General features: G+C 44.2%; 1 pseudogene; it reads left to right on the top strand.

The window, feature by feature from the left end:
• The first annotated feature begins 5,741 nt into the window (after positions 1-5,741).
• Positions 5,742-21,584, top strand: LOC104656820 (annotated as a pseudogene).
• The last annotated feature ends 1,422 nt before the right edge of the window (positions 21,585-23,006 follow it).

Genomic DNA, 23,006 nt, shown 5'->3' with positions numbered 1-23,006 from the left:
GCCCCTTCCACCATGTGATGAACCAGAAAGGGATCCCTCACAAGATGTCGAATCTGCCAGTGCCTTGATCTTGGACTTCCCAGTTTCAGAACCCTGAGAAATACGTTTCTGTTGTTCGTAAGGTTGGCATTTTGTTATAGCAGCCTGAGGGGACTAAGATAACTTTTTGCATGTATTATCCCATTTAAGCTGTTAGTCCCACTTTACCGATGAGGCTGAAAGAAGTTAAGGTTCTAGGACTCTTGACAAAAGTTTTGTGTAAACAAGAGTTGCTACAAAAATCACTTTTCTAATAGCAGCAGCAACAGCTTCCTATTTGCTCAAACTGGGAGGTAAAAGCAGAGGGAGAAGATGGTCTTTATATTCAGTTTCCTAAGGGATTTCCTGAGCTGGGAGGGGGTGAGAGGGATTCCAGTGCTTCAGAGGAGCTGCTGGGCTATGGGCAAGACCCTGGCTGCTGTGGATCTATGCAGTCCCCAGCCCTGGCTGAGCCCCGCCTCTCAGGCCCGGGAGGCAGAAAGCTCCTCAGCCTGGCCCCTCCTGCATTCCGGATCCAGCTGTCCTGGTTGCTGCCTAACTTTCAGCCTTGTGTCCAGCATACCTGTGAACTGATCTGGGGCCAGAGCTCAGGGAAAGTCAGAGGTAAGGTGTGGTGGGGACCTCCCCAACCCCTACACACACATGCACGCACACACATGCATAGCAAGACTCCTCCCTGGAGGTGGGAGGTGGAAGTAGGGGTGATGTCAGGCTCCCAGGCTTGCCTATTGAACCCGGTGAGTTAACAGGAGAAAGAGCAGTAGCCGGGGGCAGGGGGATGTTGAGGCTCTTCTCTGTTCCCACCTCTTCACCCTTTCTCCATCCCCCTTCAGTAGTGGGTCAGGATCCTGGCCTAGACATGGAATTCCCTAATCAAGTAGGAAGAGGGATCTAAATAAGCGAAATTGGGGTGGGAGGAGCCAGGCCAGTTCTGATGGGGGAGAGGCCACCTCCTACTCCCTCAGCTGCCTCCTCAGCCTCGGTGCTTGTTAGCAGCTCACACACCCTTGGCCAGGTGAGGCGGACGTGGGCCTGCAGCCTGGGCCTGGTCAGCTGTGGACCTTGATTCTTTCTTACTAGATGACGTGTTTCTCACCACTGGAGCTGCTGAAGATCACAGCTAATTTGGGAAGGACAGGCATAGTGACTGTTTGGCGCATGGTGGCTTGTGGTGCTGTGGTCATTAGCTGGGAGTAAACGGAGTCTGGCCCACCTGGCCTGCCAGGGCACCATGTCAGGATTTGGGCACATAGTGGTGTGTGATAATGAGCTTGTTACACATTCCCTTGGTACTTCAGTTTTCCTGTCTGTAAAATGAAGGCAACAATATCCACCTTATGGGTTTGTTATGAAGATTAAACAACAAATCAAAACACCGAGAAAGTACCTGGCACTTAGTAAGTTTCCAGTCAATGTAGGTTACTATTGTAGTTATCATCATCATTATTACAAAGATTATGGTTATTATTCTTGCTTGTCCTTTGGGCACATACTTCCCTCAAGAATGCATTGGAGGCCAGGTGCGGTGGCTCACGCCTGTAATCCTAGCACTTTGAGAGGCCGAGGCAGGCAGATCTCCTGAGGTCAGGAGTTCGAGATCAGCCTGGCCAACATGGCAAAACCCCATCTCTGCTAAAAATACAAAACTAATTAGCCAGGTGTGGTGGCGCGTACCTGTAGTCCCAGCCACGTGGGAGGCTGAGGCAGGAGAATTGCTTAAACCTAGGAGGTGGAGGTTGCAATGAGCTGAGACCGTGCCACTAAACTCCAGCCTGGGTGACAGAGTGACACTCCATCTCAAAAAAAAAAAAAAAAAAAAAAAAAAAAAAAAGGCAAACCTGCATCTCCTCCTGAATGCCCCAGTTTGGTGAATGGCACACTATCCCCTAATGCATGGTGTCCCCTCCATATCCTTCCCTTCCCTCAGCTCACTGTGCTCAGCTAGTGTGCAAATCACATCTGGGCCCAGCTACCCCACTCCAGGAGGAGTCAGTCACTCACTCACCTGCACCTGGAGTGCTTTTCCATAAGGCCAGGCTAGTGCTTGTCACATATGCTGTCATTTTTGTTTTTAAGCCTATCTTCCCTGTACAGAATGCCTGAGGGTTACGCTTTCTGTTTCTTTTATAAGGCAGGTGTCAAGGACGGCTGGATAGGAAACAGGATGTGGGGAAGCACTGTGAATCTTGGATCTAGTGACATAGCTATCATTCTCTCTAAACTTTAACGACCCCTCTTTGCGGTAATTAAACTGAATCTGCTCTTGCTCCTTCTAGACACTCAGGAAAATGAAGCAACCATTCCCTCCCTCCACCAGGTTATGTTGATCCTAAGCCCAGAAAGGTTAGGCGACTTGCCTAAGGATGCAGAGCAAATAAAAGGATTAACACATTTGAATGCAAGACATTGAGGTGTTGACACTGCCAGTTCCTCCCACTTCTTAAACAAAGCGCCAGTGTGCTTCTCTGGCGCCATCCACAAAGGGTGGGTGGGTTGAGAAGGGGGAAGATGCAGAAGTATGGGGGTTGCACTCAAAGCCACAGGTTTAGGGGACTTGTCTCAACACACACAGGAGAGTGGAAGGACAAAGTCAAAACAAGTCCCAGACTTTTTGTGGCTAAGAAATATGCTAGAAAGATTTGAACTGTTCTAGGGAAGCCTTGCTGGAAGAAACCATCTCTCTCTTCTGACTAGGCACCCACTCCTCTGTTCAGGCAACAACCAGCAGCAATCTTTAAAGGAGACATAATCAGGCCCTCTTTTGCATAGCTGGAGATACCGAGTGAGCTATACTGAGATGCCCAGTTCTGGGAGAGTTAGGAGATTTAGGTGTAAGCAAGATTGGGGTGAGTTGGAAAAGGAGGGAAGAGAAGTGCGGCCAGGCCAAAATGACAGGCATTGACAGGGAAGTAGAGAGACGGTGCTGGTACGGGGCCACTGGAGCAGGGGAAGGTGTAAGAGTGATGGCCACTGGCATTTACTAAGTACCCACTGAGCACCACAGCGATGCCAGGGGGATGGTAAACTCATTTTACAGAGGTAGAGACTAAGGTTAGGGGAGGTTGAGTAAATCACCTGGAATCACAATAGCAGAATCAGCATTGGAACTCAATTCTCTGACTGCAGATCCCAGGCTCTTTCCTTTGTTCACATAAAAGACAACTTTGGGGTTGCGTCTAGGGACCACAGGGACAGGACTTTTTTGCCTGAAGGGGTAAAGAAGGACTTCATGACAGGGGCCATCTCTCCCAACTCTCTCCACCAGACACATACACACACACACACACACACACACACACACACACACGCCCATTCCTTCAACTGACTGGAAAGTGCAGGAATTGGAATGAAGAGATCAGGTTCATCTCTGAATTACTGAGTGGATAGCCTTTCTATCTCTGCACTTCATAAAATCATGACTGCTGTCAGGCCAGGCACAGTGGCTCATGCCTGTAATCCCAGCACTGTGGGAGGCTGCAGCAAGTGGATCACTTGAGCCCAGGGCGTTGGTATCAGCCTGGGCAACATAGCGAAACCCCATCTTTACAAAAAATACAGAAATTAGCCTGGTATGGTGGCATGCACCTGAAGTCCTAGCTACTCTGGGGGCTGAGGTGGGAGGATCGCTTGAGCCCAGGAGGTCAAGGCTGCAGTGAAGTGTGATAGCACCACTGCACTCCAGCCCAGGTGACAGAGTGATGACCTGTTTCACAAAAAACAAACAAACAAAATCAGATCTCCCAGAGAAAATGTATGATACACCTAAGTCCTTAATAACCATGTGGCTCCTGATAGAAGTTCATATTTAAAATATTAATGCTATAGTTGCTATTGCCACTGCTCACACCAAATTGAGAATTGAGGGGTGGTGTGTATTTGTTTTCTCTTGAGATGGAGTCTCACTTTGGCCCAGGCTGGAGTGCATTAGTGCGATCTCAGCTCACGGCAACCTCTACCTCCTGGGTTCAAGCAATTCTCCTGCCTCAGCCTCCCTCTGGAGTAGCTGGGATTACAAGCGGCTGCCACTACACCCAGCTATTTTTTTTTTTTTTTTTTTTGTATTTTTAGTAGAGATGGGGTTTCACTATGTTGGCCAGGCTGGTCTTGAACACCTGACCTCAGGTGATCCACCCACCTCAGCCTCCCAAAGTGCTGGGTTTATAGTCGTGAGCCACCACATCCTGCCCTAATTTTTGTATTTTTAGTAGAGATGAGGCTTCACTATGTTGGTCAGGCTGGTCTCGAACTCTTGACCTCAGGTGATCCAGCCCCCACCTCGGCCTCCCAAAGTGTTGGGATTACAGGCATGAGTCCCCGCACCTGGCCGAGGGGTGGTGTTTTAAGAGGCCTGACCTAACCTCTTGTGAAGAGCACAGGGAAGACCAAGTGGACCTTTCTTGCTCTCCATTCATCACTGAGGTAAAACAATCTGGCCAAGTCATCCATCCCCCTGCCTCTAGGCTACCTCCCTGTCCGTCCTCTCCTCACTTATCCAAGCATTATCACTTCTTTTAAACTTTTCCTTGAAGGAAGTTCTGAGTTTTTCTTGAGGATTAATTTAATACCTTTAGAGCAAGATTTTTATACTTTTTTGTGTGCCATGAGTCCCACTTCCCTTCCCCCCTCCTCCCCAGGCAGTCTGAATAACACTTTGAAATGCACAAAAGATAATACATAGGACATCAAAGGAAACCAATCATTTTGAAATACAGTTATCACAATATTTTTAAAGCAGTGATATAGTAATATGTGCTTCTCCATTAATGGATTAAAGAATAAAATCTGCTGGCAGGACTAGTAACCACTGGAGTTGTAAAACACGGATGAGCATAGATGATATTTGCAGAAACCTGCCACTACGTAATGGGATTGGAAAATATCTGTTATCACTGCTAATACTACTGTGGTCTGTTACCTACATTCATCATTTTTTAAAAAGCTAAATTTCAGTTGGAAGTTAGTGAAGACAAAGATGTCAGCCTTTTCCTAACCAAAGTCATAGACCCCTTTGAATTCTACCTATTAATCTCTTGGTGAAGGGAAGGGGGTGTCTGTGGAGTCCAAGTTAAAAGCATTTGTTTTAGAACAGTGTTTCTCGCAGTGTGGTTGCAGCACCAGCAATATTAGCATTATGTGGGAAACTATCAGAAATGTAACTTCTTGCCCCCCACCCCAGCAGATTTACTGAATCAGAAACTCTGGGGTGGGGCCCAGCAATCTGTGCTTGAATAAGCCTCCAGGTGAGTCTGCTATGAGCTCAAGTTTGAGAACCACTGTCTTAGAGCTGGGTAGGATACAACCTCTGAAGGAGAATGCATGGCCAAGATGACCCCTTCCCCCAAAGGGCCTGGAGAATGATCTATTGCCTATTTTCCTGCTCCACTTCCTTCAGACTAACTCTGAATCTGGGGTAGACTGTGGTTTGGAGTTTAAAAAGCCGAGATCCTTGTTAATGCGTAATGAAGTGCTACAAAGCAGCTTCTGTCATAAGGGTGGTATAAAATACAGCTGCTGGGATGGCGGTTAAAGTTTCACTCTTTTACGGACATAAAAAATAATTGGTCTTCTAATTATCTCCATAAAAGTGAGAAAACTTGCCTGGCTTATTGGCATCTTTATAAGCACTAGGAAATAATTAGACACCCTTAATAGCTTTCTAATGATCCCTACAGGAGGGAGCCATTTTCAGGGCATCTGCTGCCATGATTGGGTCATTATGGAGCCCTTCAGACCCGGTCTACACAGACTGGAGCGCTTGCACATTCATCAGTGCCCGTACTGGCTTTGGATCTCTGATGACTCATGTGCCAGGAAAGGCGTTCATCGCTCATGGACCCATGACTCTTCCCGGAGCCTCTGCAGCATCTGTCCCTGGTCTGGGACGAGGACCCTCACTGTGGTGGGCTGACAAGGGGGGGTGATTATTTACGAATAGGTGAACCTCGTCTGGTCCTACCTTTTTAAGGGGCTTGGAGCATGTTTATTCTATCCCAGTCTCCTTTGGGAAAGACTGCTAGGCTTGTAACATTGCATTTCTCAGACCCCAAAGCACAAGCTTTGAAAAACTGAAGTCCTATTGGTAAGCAGGACAGTAGTTTTCCACCTGGTTGGTACATGGCACCCTTGAGGGTTTGGGGGTCTCTGGAGGCTTGGGCTTTAGGGCTGAGTGTTAGGGAGGAACGGAATCTCCAAGTGGAGGGAATCCGAGCCTACATTTCTCCAGCAGGTGGCGCCATAACTGTACCTTCCGCGTCTCCGTGGCTTGCGATGGAAGCTGAATTTGCAAGCAGGGATGTGAGGCAGCTGTCTGGGAATCCTCTCCTTTATACTTAGGGCTTTAATATCTCATAGAAACCCGCATCATCTTTTCTCCAACTGACCTTCTCCATGCCACTTTCCTCCCTAAACCCTCGATATTTCTGATTATTTATCTGAGCATCTTGAACAATCCTTCATAAACATGTTAGAAATACTAACGGTCCTTCCAGACCTGGAACACTGCTGAAGAGTTTGGGCAAGTCACAAATGATGCTCTCCACCACTCCCACACTCTGGGACTATCCCCAGACCCTCAGCCTCCTCTCAGAGGTCTGCCATCAGGATCTGCAGCGTCTATGATTTGCTTACTTTGTCAGCCTCATCATAAGGTAGCTTGCCTGGCCAACCCTCTCATCTCTCAGGGGTTAGGTAAAGCCGAAAGGCAGATGCTTATCTGGATTTCACTCTGAACAGTCTTTGGAAAGATGGAATCTGGACCTACATGGTTGGAGGGCGCGCGCGCACACACACACACACACACATATATGTGTGTGTATATATATATATATATATATTGGAGACAGAGTCTCACTCAGTCGCCCAGGCTGGAGTGCAGTGGCGCCATCTCAGCTCACTGCAACCTCCACTTCCCAGGTTCAAGCAATTCTCCTGCCTCAGCCTCCCGAGTACCTGGGATTACAGGTACAGGCCACCATACCCACCTGATTTTTGTATTTTTAGTAGAGACGGGGTTTGACCATGTTGGCCAGGCTGGTCTTGAACTCCTGACCTCAAGTAATCTGCCTGCCTCGGCCTCCCAAAGTGCCAGGATTGCAGGCATGGGCCACTGCGCCAGAACAAGAGCACATATTTTTACACGTTTACACCTTACTACATGAATTAGGACTCATCCTGTATTTATAGAATCTCAGAGTTCACTTACGTAATTCAATTACTCACCCAATGCAGGAATCCTTCCTGCAATTTGACAACTTGATAGCAGCAGGGTCCCTTCCAGTTTGCAGATGATGTTCATATCTCTTTAATGCTCACTGCAACCCTGTGAGGAATACTGGTGAAGTGACTCACCCAAGGACTCCTAGCTACTAAGTGGCAAGATTTACTAGTGTCATCTGACTTCAAGGTCAGCACTCTGTGCGACACAGCTACCTCCCCACCACCCTTGGTAAATGTTTCTCCACTTCTTTTTTTTTTTTGAGACAGAGCCTCACTCTGTCACACAGGCTGGAGTACAGTGGTGCCATCTTAGCTCACTGCAGCCTCCACCTTCTGGGTTCAAGTGATTCTCCTGCCTCAGCCTCCTGAGTAGCTGGGATTACAGGCATGCGCCACCACCCCTGGCTAATTTTTGTATTTTTATGTGAGACGAGGTTTCACCATGTTGGCCAGGCTGGTCTTGAACTCTTGACCTCAGGTGATCTGCCTGCCTCAGCCTCCCAAAGTGCTGGGATTCCAGGCATGAGCCACGGCACCCGGCCCATCCAGTTCTTACTGAATACTGACACAATGGCCACAATTACTCCCTCCCAAGGTGGTGTGTCCCACGGTTTGAGACCTCGGGTTTTGAGAAACACTTTCCTTATTGTCTAGTAATCCTCTGCTGCATGACAACTTACCCCAAAACATAGTGATTTAAAATAACAGGCTGGGCATAGTGGCTCACACCTGTAATCCCAGTGCTTTGGAAGGCAGAGGTGGGAGGGTTGCTTGAGTCCGGGAGTTTGAGACCAGCCTGGCCAACATGGTGAGACCGTATCTCTACAAAAAGTAAAAAAAAATAGTGGCTGGTTGTGGTGGCGGGTGCCTGTAGTCCCAGCTGCTTGGGAGGCTGAGGCAGGAGAATGGCATGAACCCAGGAGGCAGAGCTTGCAGTGAGCCAAGATCGCGCCACTGCACTCCAGCCTGGGTGACTGAGCGAGACTCCGTCTCAAAAAAAAAAAAAAAGGCCAGGTGTGGTGGCACACACCTGTAGTTACTTGGAAGGCCAAGGTAGGAGGTTTGAGTTCAGGAGATTGAAGCTTCAGTGAGCCATGATTGCGCCACTGCACTCCAGCTTGGGCAACAGAGCGAGACCCTGTCTCAAAACAAAAACAATCACAACCAAAAAACCCAAAAAACCAAAACCCAAACCTAAACAACAACCCTGTTCTTCTAGCTCATGATTTTGTGTGTGAGGCATTCAGAGAGCACTCGCCCGGGTGCTTCTTCTGTTCCGTGGAGCATTTAGTTGGCCAATGAGCTGGTCTGGAGGGTCCAAGACAGTGTCTCTTGCACATCTGGTGCCTTGGCAGGGAGGGCTGGAAGGTTGGGCTGGGCTGGAACTATCAACTAGAGCACATCATGAACTTCAGGGCAGTTGGGCTTCTCTCAGGGAGGCTCAGAACTCCCCATGTGAGCGAGTGAGGGTTCTAGTAAATGAGGTGGAACCTGCATATCCTTTTATGACCTAGCCTTGGAAGTTACATAAAACCACTTCCACCACATCCTAATTGTCAGAGCCCTGCCCAGGTTGGAAGAGAAGGGAGATAAATTCTGCCTCTTGATGGTACAAGTACAAGAATTTTTGCCGCTATGCTTTGAAACCACGTTATTTAATTGAAGTTAGCTTTTCTGTATCAGCCTCTAGCTGTACACTTTCTAAATCTAGTCTTTCTTCTCTATTTAAAACCTTTTTGTCAAGGTTCAAGGGAGCCTCTCTAGATACCTAAGGTCGATGACTCAGTCCACAAAATGATGCCTTGGGGTGAGACACAAAAATAACAAAACTTTCATTCATATTTTAGTTTTACCTATAGAATGTAAAGTGAGCCTTTACTAACGTTTTATAGAAGATTTGACACTGGCACCCACCTTCAGGCTGTGTTTCAGGTGGGTATTTGTTACCTGCTATATACAAGCTATGCCAAGGGAAGAGGGGGTGTTCCCCAACGGGATTGCAAGTGGGGACTTGAGCCATTTGTGTGCCTCATTTACAGAAATGCTTGAGTTTATGGGTGCCAAGACAATGGGATCTAGCTTTAGTAAAATTACCCATCCCCAAAGGGTTAAGAAACTTTCAAGGATTTTTGTAAACAATCTTTAGATTGAAAAACTAGGACAATTAATACAAGCAAATGATGGAGAAAAAAATGACGGAGTAGGCATTTCAGCTCCTGGCTTGGACACTTCATCTGGCATGTTATGAGATGGAAACAATAATACCCTGATCAGATCAGACAAGGCCAGACCAAAAAATAATCAAAATTATGGAGGTTATTTCAAATATGAATTTGCATCTACTATTGTATTGCTGTTAAATTTGCATCTACTATTGGTATTGCTGTTAAAAATAAGATATTAAAATGTTAGAGCTAATTTTATACCTTATTCAATTTTAATAATTTTTATGTGGTTTACAATGTACATAATATCATATACTATATATTTAAAATACACATATGGGTCATGCTCAAATATTCTTTCTGATTCAGCATATGAACAAAAACTTTAGAAACCAATGGAATCTATTTCCATCTTTCCATTAATTTAGCAAATATTTATTAAGGATGTACTATATGAATGTACATAATACACTAAATATTAAAGATACAAAAATAAGAAAGGTCTTTGCCTTCATGTATTTTGGAAGATATGTTTTTTTAAAATTACAGCTGGATGTGGTGGCTCACACCTGTAATCCCAGCACTTTGGGAGGCCAAGGCGGGTGGATCACCCGATGTCAGGAGTTCGAGACCAGCCTGTCCAACATGGTGAAACCCCGTTTCTACTAAAAATACAAAAATTAGCCAGATGTGGTGGCGCACACCTGTAATCCCAGCTACCCTGGAGACTGAGGCAGGAGAATCGCTGGAACCCAGCAGGCAGAGGCTTCAGTGAGCCGAGACCATGCCACTGTACTCCAGCTTGGGTGATAGAGTGAGACTCCATCTAAATAATAATAATAATAATAATAATAATAATAATAATAATAAATAAAATAAAATAATAAAATTACTTGAAATAAAGTGTCATGATAGAATTGTTCACAAAGTATTGTGAAACACTCAAGTAAAAGTAAGTCAATTCGGGCTGGGCGTGGTGGCTCACACCTGTAATCCCAGCACCCAGCGGGTGGATCACAAGGTCAGGAGATCGAGACCATCCTGGCTAACATGATGAAACCCCGTCTCTACTAAAAATGCAAAAAATTAGCTGGGCGCAGTGGCGGGCGCCTGTAGTCCCAGCTACTTGGGAGGCTGAGACAGGAGAATTGTGTGAACCCGGGAGACGAAGCTTGCAGTGAGCCAAGACTGTACCACTGCACTCCAGCCTGGGTGACAGAGTAAGACTCCATCTCAAAGAAAAAAAAAAAAAAAAAAGTAAGTCAATTCTACCTGGGGGAATCAATCGTGGAGGACTTCACAGAGGAGGTGACATATGTAATAAGTACATGGTGGCAGACACTTGCCCTCTTGTTCTTCCTCTTATTTGGAACTTCTCCAGCTCTGTTATGGTTTCCTTTGAGCATAGTGATCCATTTTGCACACAGTGTTTCAGAGAACAGGGAAGAAGAGTATTTCCAAACCCCTTCCTATTGATATTTGGAAATAGGCTATGCACCCCATGATGGCAGAGCCCACGTTATGCACATATTTGCAAACTGGCACTGAGTATGATGCCTGACACATCATAGACACTTGATTAATGTTGTGCAATTGAATTGCATTGGACTTCTTGACTGCACCAGTTCATTAGTTAATGTCTTTGGAGAATAGCTAAGAATAATCTCTGTGCCTTCACCTTTAGTTCCCAACTCACACATTTAGGTGAGTTATTATCCATCTCCTCAGTTTAACAGTCTTTTGCTCACGAACCTTTGTGAGATCTTCCTGAATTTGTTTACATCCTTTTGGTCCTTCACTCCCTCAAGAGCATAGTGTCATCTGAAAATCTGGAGATTTCATCATATTCTTCCAGATTATTTATAAAAATTAGGTAAAAATATTTCTGGTACTGATTCATAGACTGGGAAGTGGAGAAATTAAACTCTCTCTGTTTTTCAATAGCTTATCACCTCCTTAGCTATGAAAAAAAAAAAAAAAAAAAACAGCCATGGGTTTTAAACATACCTCTTCTGCTTCTTGGCTCTTCCTGAGAGAGCCAGCCTGATAAAAATCTGAACTAAAAGTGAGAACATCTCTGGAAGCCTCCTGAGTTCACACAGATTCATCTAGGGATCTATGTGGCTTAACACTTCCTGCATCCAGTGCCTAGCTGTACTACTGCACCGTACCTTTCTATAATACCCTCTGGTGGGAACAGCATGCACTGGGAAACGAGGCACTGCACCTTCTTGGCTAAGCCTATTCATTGCCTTAGGCTGTACTTTCAATTGAGTCATATAATTTTTCTGTCCTTTTTTGAAATAAGAATGGTCAGACTTAATACTATACCCCAAGGAAATATTAAGAGAATAAATGCAAATTACACATATAAAAGGACTGTAGGGTTCCAGGAATAAAGATTATGCTTTTTGAATATGGAAAAGTAGTTTTGAAGTTCAAATTAGATGCAAGCACATGTGTCAGAAAACCCAAGAAATTGGTAACTAAAGTAAGATCAGAGTTTATCTCTTTTACTTAAATGAAGTCTGAAGTCAGAAGTCTAGGGCTAGATAGCTACTCAGAACCATGTAAGTTTCAGGCTCCTTCTGTCTGGCTGCTCCACCAACTTTAGCATGCTGCCTCATGGTCCAAGGTGTTTGTGCAAGCTCTGGTCATCATATCTGTATTCCTATCATCAAGAAAGAGGAATGGAGAAGAAAGGAATCTCCTTCCTTGAAGAACACTTCTAGATATTTGCATACAACACTTCCAATTATATTTATTAGCTGAAACTTCGTTACATGGTACATGTAGCTGCAAGGGAGGCTAGACAATGTAGTTCTATTTTGAGCAGCTTGTACCCAGCTACAAATTGCAAGTTTTATTATTAGGAAAGAAATGGAGACTAAATAAAGGGGACTAACAGCAGTCTATGAGGTGGGAAGGTGCAGTTCATTGCCAGAAAGAAAGTCATACTAATAGCCTATCAAGCACATACACAAAGAACTAAGAAATATGAAAATTATTGCTTTCCCCCCTTGTGTATTAATCTATTTTTGCACTGCTATAAGGAAATACCTGAGACTGGGTAATGTATAAAGAAAATAGGTTTCATTGGCTCACGGTTCTGCAGGTTGCACAGGAAGCGTAGTGGCTTCTACTTCTGGAGAGGTCCCAGGAAGTTTCTAATCATGACAGAAGGCAAAGGGGGCAGTAAGGTGTCTCACATGGCAGGAGCAGGAGCGAGGGGTGGGGGTTCTTCACACTTTTAAACAAGTAGATCTCATGAGAACTCACTCGTTCAGTATCATGAGAACAGCACCAAGGAGATGGTGCTAAACCATTCATGAGAAATCCACCCCCATGATCCAAGCACCTCCCACCAGGCCCCACCTTCAACACTGAGGATTACAATCTGACATGAGATTTGGGCAGAGCCACAGATCCAAACCCTATCACCTTGGGTCATCTAATGGGTCTATACTGGATTCACCTTAGAGGAGCATCAAGAAGTTTCTTCTCTCTGATCTTTTATTTTCTTCCCTCCTCATTACCACTCCCCCCCATATTTTTACACCCTGCTTTTTCTCTCAAATTCTTAATTCTTCCTCCTCTTAGCCTCTAGCTCCAGCTGTCAGTCATCACTCTGGCATAGGAAATGCAGGGAGACAGCCCTTCCCAGATCAGCTTCATAGAACACAGCAGCAAAACAGACTACTATGTTGCTAATACTGATTGCTTCTTAGAGAACACTATGATAACTGAGCCTTTATCACTTTTTTCTTTTTTCTTTTCTTTTTTGTTTTTTTTGAAATGGAGTTTCACTCTTGTCACCCAGGCTGGAGTCCAATGGCATGATCTTGGCTCACTGCAACCTCCACCTCCTAAGTTCAAGCAATTCTCCTGTCTCAGCCTCACGAGTAGCTGGGATTACAGGTGCCTGCCACCACGCCAGCTGATTTTTGTATTTTTAGTAGAGATGGGGTTTCACCATGTTGGCCAGGCTGATCTCGAACTCCTGATCTCAAGTGATCTGCTCGCCTCGGCCTCCCAAAGTGCTGGGATTATAGGCATTAACCACTGTGCCCAGCCTCTGTCACTTTTTTTCTATCTCATCAAAGATCTCCTTCTGTTTTCCTGATTTGGAGATGAAGTAATTATCCCTGCTCAATTACTGAGAAACTAAATATCCCACATGTGGATTTTCCAAGTCCTCATTTGTAAGCAATGCCCTCATTACACATCATATGGTATCTGACTATAGCATATTCCAGAAGTGGGTAGGATATTTATAAATAATGGGCATGGGGGCAGAAGCATTGCCTAGGAGGGTTCCAGGCTTGGGAAACTGGCTGGCAGGCATCAGAGCTAAGAATTCAAGTGATCTTGTTCTAGGATAAAATTCCCTGTTTGCCGTTGGTATTTGTTTGAAGCATCACCCCCAGGACTCTGCAGAAGGTCAGCCTGGGTAAATTAAACCCCTTTCATTGATGAAAGGAAATATGGGGTAAGGGTCTGTGATTTCTGACAGGACTGATACCAGTGGAATGTAGTGTCAGTAGGATGCCTTTGGTCCCAAGAAACAGAATATCCAATGATTAGAAAATGTTTTTGGTTCACATGCATGCAATATATAGAGGTAGGGCAACCTTCAAGTGTAATTGGATCAAGGCTCTGGCTTACTTTCTCCAGAATTCTCAAAAGTCAGTCCTCCTCAGTGTGGTGGCCTTGCCCTCAGGCTATCTTCCCTCTTGGTAGCAAAATGACTGCAGCAGTTCCAGATCACAAACCTCATATCACTCAGTCAAAACAGAGAGAGAAAGCAATCTTCTCTTCCTTTAATGGACTTAGGTCCATAAGTTCTGCACTTCTCTGTGGTTTAACAAACCTAAACCAATCATGACTGCGTGCAGACTGCCATGTTGATCTAGGCCTGGGTTACATGACCATCCTTTTAAGCAATTACTGTGGCAAGAGGGGTGGAGTTATATTGCTGGTAGTAAGACAATCAGGATCTTCCCCTGAAGCTGGGGCTGGGGTCAGTACCAGCCAAACCTACGTGGCCGCTATGCAAGGGGGAGAGATGGGTAGCCAAAGGAAAATCTGTGTGCTGTTAGGAAGAGATAGAAGTCAAGGAATGGTATCTGGTATAAATGACCCTACCAGGGTATCTTATTTCTGGGTTTTACCCAAATCAAAGGACTGTCAAGAGGGAAGGGAAGAAGTCTAGATGAGCAACAAAACCAGGGTAGTGGCCTGAGGCAGCTGTAGGGCTCTAGATTGGAGGATGAAGCTAGGTGGGCACAGAACCAAGAAGGTAGCAGGGAATATTGCAAGGAACCATTTTTGAAGTTCTGGCAAAATTTTAGCTGTGTTATGAGAACAAGGGTAAGGCTGGGCATGGTGACTCAACGTCTGTAATCCCAGCACTTTGGGAGGCCAAGGCAGGTGGATCGCCTTGAGTTTGAAACCAGCCTGGGGAACATAGCAAAACTTCATCTCTACAAAAACATACAAAAAATTAGCTGGGCATGGTGATGTGTGCCTGTAGTCCTGGCTACTCAGAAGGCTGTGATGGCAGGATCACTTGAGCCCTGGAGGTGGAGGCTGCAGTGATCTGTGCTGGCGCCACTGTGCTCCAGCCCAGGTAAGACTGTCTCAAAAAAACAGAAACAAAACCAAAAACCAAAACAAACATAGAGTTTATTGCTGGGCCAGTGTCAAGCCCTGAATTGGCCCTTGGAACTACCATGATAGTGTTAATCAGCAACAGAAAGTATAGAGGGATGTGGCCAGGGTTCTGTGAGCCAAGACCCTGTGCCACCAAGAGATTCTACCTCTCATGTTGACCTCTATATTTCATGGTGCAAAAGAAGGTGACATTTCTTTGCAACTTCTCTGAGGTATGGGAATGTGGCACCTCCAATTTAGGAAAACTGTGAGTTGATTATGGATAAATCCAGGTATCCCTGGGCTTCCTGACTCCTCACTTTGACTCCTCCTATATCTTCCTTTCCTTCCTACCTTATATTCCTTTTGATTCCTCTTCTGTCTTCTTTTTCCTGTAAACCTTTTCTTTTCTCCTTTCCTTTTTTTGTCCTAGTCTCTTCATTTCTCTTCATTCTGTTTTTTCCTTCTCTGTCTTCATGTTCTCTTCTCTCCATCTCCTTTTTTCTTTCTTCTGATATTTCATAGAAGTCTGACTAAACTATCTCTTCTATATAGATTTGAGCTTGATTTAAAAAATGATTACAGAGGGTGGAGGAAGGAGAGGTCTACAATGCCTGTGGAGCTAGGACAACCAGCCACCTGGGTGGGTTCAGGAAAGTCACTTCATCTCTCTGAACCTTAGCTTTCTCAACCGAAAAATTGAGAAGTGGATTATATGTTTGTTTGTTTGTTTTTTCCAGGGCCCTTTTATGGCCCTTTAGGACATCTGGGAAAGGAGTATAAGGGCCAGTCCCTCTGAATCTAGCCCTGGGTTTGTTTGTATTTGGGGTGAGTGGGGGCAAAAGTGGCGTCTCTAATGGTGGGGGTGAAGATTAGTGACTACTAATTGGCAGTTCAGGACAATGACCAAACTGAGGCCCATGGCCTTTACCCATCTTGGTAGGAGAGTCATGGTTTTGTAAAATAGTATTCAGTGTAAACTGGAGGCTCATTTGGTAGCACTTGAGAATACTGTCAGACAGCAAACTCACTTTATCTGGGAATGTCTAATTTCTCCTTCATTTCTGAAGGATGGTTTTGTTAGATGTAGAATCTCAGTTGAGAAGTGTTTATTTTTCTTTCTTCTAGCACTTTGAATATGTTATCCTACTGTCTGTTGGCTTCCATGGTTTCTGATCAGAAATCAGCTGTTAATCTTGTTGAGGGTCCCTTGTACATGATGAGTTGCTTCTTTGTTGATGTTTTCAAGATTCTCTCTTTATCTTGCAACACTTTGATTATAATATGTATCATCATGGATCTCTTTGAGGTTTTCCTGCTTGGAATTCATTGAGTTTCTTGGACATGTATATTTATGCTTTTCATCAAATTTGGGAAGTTTTTGTTCATTATTTCATCAAATGTTCTTTTCCTTCTTTCCCTTTCTTTCTCTTCTCTCCTTCTGGGACTGTCATTATGCTTATGCTGGTATGCTCGATGATGTCGCACAAATCTCATAGGTTCTGTTAATTTTTCTTCATTCTTTTTTCTTTCTGTTGCTTAGACTAAATAATCTCAACTGACCTATCTTCAAGTTTGCTCATTCCTTTGTCTGCCAGATCAAATCTTCTGCTATATTCCTCTAGCACAACTTTTCAGTTACTGCACTTTTCAACTTTAGAATTTTTTTTTTTTTGACAGAGTTTTGCTCTTGTTGCCCAGGCCAGAGTGCAGTGGCACCACCTCAGCTCACTGCAACCTCTGCCTCCTGGGTTCAAGCAATTCTCCTGCCATCAGCCTCCTGAGTAGCTGGGATTACAGGTGCCCGCCACTATGGCCAGCTAATTTTTTATATTTTTAGTAGAGACAGGGTTTCACCATGTTGGCCAGGCTGCTCTCGAACTCCTGACCTCAGGTGGTCCACCCACCTCGACCTCCCAAAGTGCTGGGATTACGGGCATGCACGCCCAGCCAACTCCAGAATTTCAATTTGGTTCCTTTTTATAGTTTCTATTTCTTTATTGCTATTTTCTATTTTGGTGATATATCATTCTCATGCTTTCCTTTAGTTCTTCTTTTAAAAAAATTTTATTTATTCATTTGCTTATTTTTATAGAGATGAAGCCTCACTATGGTGCCCAGACTGGTCTCAAACTCCTGGGTTCAAGCAATCCTTCCAAAGTGCTAGGATTATAGGCATGAGCCACTGTCCCTGGCCTCCTTTAGTTCTTTAAACAGAGTTTCCTTTAGTTCTTTGAACTGATCTCAAAGGCCTTATCTAGTAAGTCCAATGTATGGGCTTCTTCAGGGTCAGTTTCTATTGATTCTATTTTTTCTGTGTGTGGGAAATTTTTCTTATTTCTTTGTGTGCCTCGTAATTTTTTAATTAAAACTGGATACTTTGAATATTATGTGACAACTCTGGAAATCAGATTTTACCCCCCTCTAGCATTTGCTATTGTTGCTGTTTGCTCAGTGACTTTTCTAAACTAATTTAGTAAATTCTGTATTCTTTGTCATATGTGGCCACTGAAGTCTCTGTTCCATTAGCTTAGTAGTCAGCTAATTAGACAGAGATTTCCTTAAACACTTGGAACAATGGCAATGACAAAAACACCCAGTCTTTGCAGAAGGATTAGGTGTGTATGTTGGGCATGTCTTCAACAATCAGATAGGAATTTAACAACACTGCCTTTACATTCTGCTTGTGCACAGCCTCAAGGTCAACCAGAGATAAGAGCTTAGAGCCTCCTCAGGTCTTATCTGGGCATGCACACAACTTTGGGTATGCACGTGGTCTTCTAGATTCCCAAGAATATATTGAATCTTTACAAAACTCTTATTTCCCAAAGCATCTTACTCCCCAGTCTTTCCTCCCAAGCTTTTGGGTCAGTCTATTGTGTGCCCAACTGTTATCCATTGCCTCAGGCAGCAGAGACTAAAACATTTGCCTGTAAGTGTTATTGATAAATGCCCTTTGGTAGTGACTTTGGCATAAGGCAACTTTTAGTCAGGCTGACAAGTTAAAATCAAATCTTTTCAACAGGACTTCCGGGAGCCACCACCATCAACTAAGGACAATTTGTAAATGAGGTCCGTCTGCTCCCTCCTGTATTAGTTCTGAAGATGTGGACTATTATTTTCAAGACTACTGCTGAGATGGTGAGCATGGGATGGGACTAGGGGTAAGTCAAAAGGCCACAAAGCTGTTTGTTCTTACTGAGATTCAGCTGGCTTCTTGAATAAGTGCCACCTGGGTTGCTGCAAGCTTTTATCTAGTTTCCAGAGTTTTAGAAAGGTTGATTCTGACAGTTTTTGCTAATTAAAAAAGTTGCCTTTATGGAACGGTGGGCTTTGGGAATTCCTTTTCCTGCCATTTTCACTACCATTAAACTGGAGGATTTTCCCCAAAAAACTCATTTTAAAATCCCAGCACAGCAGTTCAAAGGTTTAACTAATTATCCTCCAACCCAGCATTTAGTGTGTTAGTGTGAGTACTGCTCTACTTATGTGATTTCTAAAGGACCAATGCTTTTATCCATGTGATCATTCTCAAGGTCTTTCTTCCAAAGATTTTAGGTTGCTTTCCATGGTGATCATATTTCCTCTGTCACATCTATGAAATAAGAGGCTATGATAGTCCTCTTTCCCATTATTATCAGGGAACTGAAGTTCATAGAGTTTGCTGACTTGCTTAAGGTTGCACAGGAAGGTGAAGATGGAGGTAAAATTCCAGACCTCCTGGTTCCCCATCTAGTGCTCTCTCCATGAGATAAAGATGGGAGATGTGTGCGGGTTGCTCTGTGAGTAAATCAGAATTTCATCTTTTCCATTAGCCTTAAGTGTTGGCCTCAGTTGATCTCTCCCTATACCCACTTCCTGTTTACCCCACTCCCCCATTTCCATCGATCATGAAGAAAAGAATTCCTAGGACTCTTTGACAGGCTGCTACCCTCTCTGGCTTTCAGGAAAAGAACATTCTCATTGAAAGCATTGACTCCAGAAGAGTTTACTCTTTTAGAGTCTGCTGCCTGCTGTGGTCTATCCCAGAGAATCACACATGTTGGAGTTGGAAAGGATGCCTTTCCACTTTGTAAATGAGGACACAGATCCAGTCATCTATCTACATTGGAGACTCTCTGCCTAGAATGCACATCACATTTATCTAGTTTATTAATTTGGCTGTTGTGCTCCAGGGGCAGATAAAGCACAGTGTGACTGGTGCCTACTGGGGTTGGTGATACTCTGGAATTGAATTAGACTAAATTACTGTAGCAAATAGATCCCAAAACATGTTGGCTCAAACACAAAAGCAGTTTGTCTCTTCCTTTATCTGGGACAGCTATCCCAGGTTGCGGGAGGGGGGGTCACTCAGTGCTCTACTCCATGTAGTAATTTAGGGACCCAGGCTAACGATAGCACTGCCATTTTCAAAGCATGACTTCCAAGGTGACTCTGGTTTTTGCCATTCAACAAGGAAATGGAAAGGGAAAAGCAGTATGGGGAAGCACAGGTGGGAGATCTTATGGGCTGGGTCTTGAAGTGGCTCGCATTGTGTCCACTCACATCTCTTTAGAAAAAACATGGTCCTAGGACCACACTTAACAGCAAAAGAGGCTGGGAAAGGTCATGTAGTTGGTCAGCCATATGCTAGACTATAGTTGTTTCCAGTGAAGATGGAAAAATGATGTTTATGTCCTCATATCTGGTACTGAGCAGACAGGTACTTAGAAAATATTTATTAAGTTATGGGATAGATGAACAAGGGAAAGGTTGAATAAATGAATGAAGGAGTGGGGTGATTTTTCCATGGTTGCACAGCTAGTTAACAGGAATTTTTCTGCAGACTTTACTATTTTATTAGCAATGAAAGAGGTTACAGATCCCCCCAATATTTCTCCACATTTGCAGAAAATATTGTCACATGACCACATGGGAAAATAATTAACAATTGTCCCACTCTAAGGAAATTCAGTGGTTAGAATTCTGAAACTACATTATATGTATTTGGAGATATTCTTTTTGATGTGATTTTAAACTTTACAAATAAATTAGCCATGGGTTATTGTTAACAAATTGCTATAGTGCTGTTTTTTTCAAGCAACTTTAAAAAATTTAAATTTGCTAGTTTGCTAGTTTTTGTTGTTTGTGTTATTGGTTTTATAGAAACTCAGAACATCAGTAAAGGTCCTTGGAGATAACCAAGTTCAATTCCCATGAGTTCAGACACAATGTTCTTTCCTTCTTCAGCAACAGAACTGCTGGACTTTAGTTGTATTAATACATGGTTGTCCCAGATAAAGCCCATATTTCAGTCTTCCTGTAAGTGTAGTGTGATCCTGTGGCTAGGTTCTGGACAATGGGATGTTTTATAGCAGCTTCTAGGAATCTTACTTAAGAGACAATGCATGTGACTTTACCTTTTTCTTCAGTCCTTCCTAGTGCCATCTTGGGACATGAGATTGAGGTTATACACAGTGGAGCAACTAAGTAGGAGGAGCTTGACTTTGCACCAAGCCTAGATTGCCTACCTAGACTTTAATGTGTGGGAGAAATAATCTTCTATTTTGCTTGAGACCTCTCATTTGGGTTTTTTTTTTAAAAAATTACTTCCAGCTGCAACTTGCCCAAATTATTATACTATGCAACAATGAGGAAATGAAATGACTTGTGGTCACTTGTAGGAATTGGATCTCATGCAGTACCTCTACGTACATTCTTCACTACAGAAAAAACAAGATAAGAAAGAAAAAAAAAAACCCACCCCAAAGCAAAACAAACAAAATACAATCCCCCAAACACTGTGCAAACACCATGATAGTAAAAACAGCAACACCAATAACTACACATACATAGAAAAAGGAAATTTACAGAGCACAGTTGCTTCTGTTCTAAAATCACTGAGAACTGACTAACATTTCATACACACTCAGTAAATCCTTTTCCTGGGATGTTTTTCCTTGGTCACACAGGTAGCTCCATTTTCCAGTTTCCCTTGCAGTTGGCTGGTCATGTGACTAAGCTCCAGCCAGTTGAATAAAAGTACCCTTTTCTTGGCCAGAGGCGCCGATTTGACTCACATGCAGGGCATGATGGTGGTGGGTACAGGCACCTCACTGGTGATCTCCTCCCTCCTGTCCCTGCTCCTCTTCACTGGGATGCAAATGTGCAGCCATCAGCTGGCCTCCACCGAGTGGCTTACCATCCAGGACGGCCTGCTTGGCTCACGTCTCTTCGTGTTCTCCCTCACTGCCTTCAAGATTCTGGAGAATCTTGTGTTTGGCAAAGGATCCCAAGCAAAGACCTTCCCTGAGATTCTCCTGTTCCTCCTGTTGGCTCTCTTTGCATCTGGCCTCATCCACTGAGTTTGTGTCACCACCTGCTTCATCTTCTCCGTGGTTGGTCTGTGCTACATTAACAAGATCTCCTCCACTTTCCATCAGGCAGCAGCTCCAGTCCTCACACCAGCCAAGGTCACAGGCAAGAGCAAGAAGAGAAATTGACCCTGAATGTTCAATAAAGTTGATTCTTTGTTAAAAAAAAAAAAAAAAAGTAAAGTGTACCACTTCTAAGCCGGCCCCCACCTCACACCTCCCATGCCTGTCCTCCACACTCCTTACTTATCCAGTAACTAAGTGCAAAGGATTCTAAGGTCGTAGGTGAGGATGGAACCATTTGATATAAGAGCCTGGGTCCTCAAATCTCCCTGTGGGAAGCCACCTGCTGACTGGAAGCACTCCTTTAAACTTTTGGGTGGGTGATAAATAAGCTTATGTTTTGGAATTTATTTGTTACGGTGACACCTTATGTAGTCTCTTTTCCTGTTCTTTGCCTCAGCTACATCTGGGTTGAAGCTGACCTGTGTTGGGCAGATTTTGAGTTCGAGATAGGTTTTTGTTGACATGCTACTAGGTATGGTGGGATTTTAGTCTTTCCTGGTCTCTGGTTTCGTGCCCAACACATCTTAGTTGTCTCTAGGTGATGTGGTGCTACACGTTTGTGCCTTCCCTGGCTCCTTCCTGGTCTCTAGGGAGGAAGGTGCTGCCGGCTAACACCTGCCTGACTCCAAGTTTGTGTCTTGGCTCCAGATATCCTGGACTCTCACCTCCTTCACCCTTTGTCATCACTCTGATTTTCACTCATTCCTTGTCCCTAATTCCCTTCCCATTGCCATTGGATATTATTCACCTTTCAGGGCAATTGATTTACCTACTCCTTTAAGGAATAATAAATACATTATAGAGTGATTCTCAGCTGGGCACGGTGGCTCACACCTGTTATCCTAGCACTTTGGGAGGTGGAGATGGGCGGATCACCTGAGGTCAGGAGTTCGAGACCAGCCTGACCAACATGGTGAAATCCCATCTCTACTAAAAACATAAAAATTAGTTGAGCATGGTGGCGCATGCCTGTAATCCCAGCTACTCAGGGGGCTGAGGCAGGAGAATCGTTTGAACCCAGGAGGTGGTGGAGGTTGCAGTGAGCCGAGATTGTACCACTACACTCCAGCCTGGGTGACAGAGTGAGACTCTGCCTTAAAAAAAAAAAAAAAAAAAAAAAAAAAAAATGATTCTTGACTTCTACACCTAAGGCTCCAGACCAACATCAGGGTCTAATCAGGGTCTAGGCTTTCAGATTAAACAAAAGCCTTGAGTCCCTTCTTGTTTTCTCCAGTTACAAAACCTACAGCTCTTTGGGCATCACTTACAAAACTTTCACCTTCTAAGAAAATCTCTGGCTCCAAGTTCATTGGCTGAAAGCTTTAACAGACAGGTCTCGAGTCCAGTGACAGAACAAAGCTCTGGTTCTCAGTTCTATCCACTTCCTCAAGCTTCCCTTGTATGGAAATGGCCTCAGGCATTCCTTTGAGTAATTTCAGAGGCAGATTGTTCTGATTTTGAGATACTTTTACTTTAAGTCTCTGTGGCATCATCTAGACCTCCATGGTGGCTGCCA

The sequence above is a fragment of the Rhinopithecus roxellana genome, chromosome 17, assembly GCF_007565055.1.
Source record: "Rhinopithecus roxellana isolate Shanxi Qingling chromosome 17, ASM756505v1, whole genome shotgun sequence".
Classification (NCBI taxonomy): domain Eukaryota; kingdom Metazoa; phylum Chordata; class Mammalia; order Primates; family Cercopithecidae; genus Rhinopithecus; species Rhinopithecus roxellana.
Note: the sequence above shows the minus strand (reverse complement) of the source record. Positions and strands in the feature narration are given on the sequence as shown.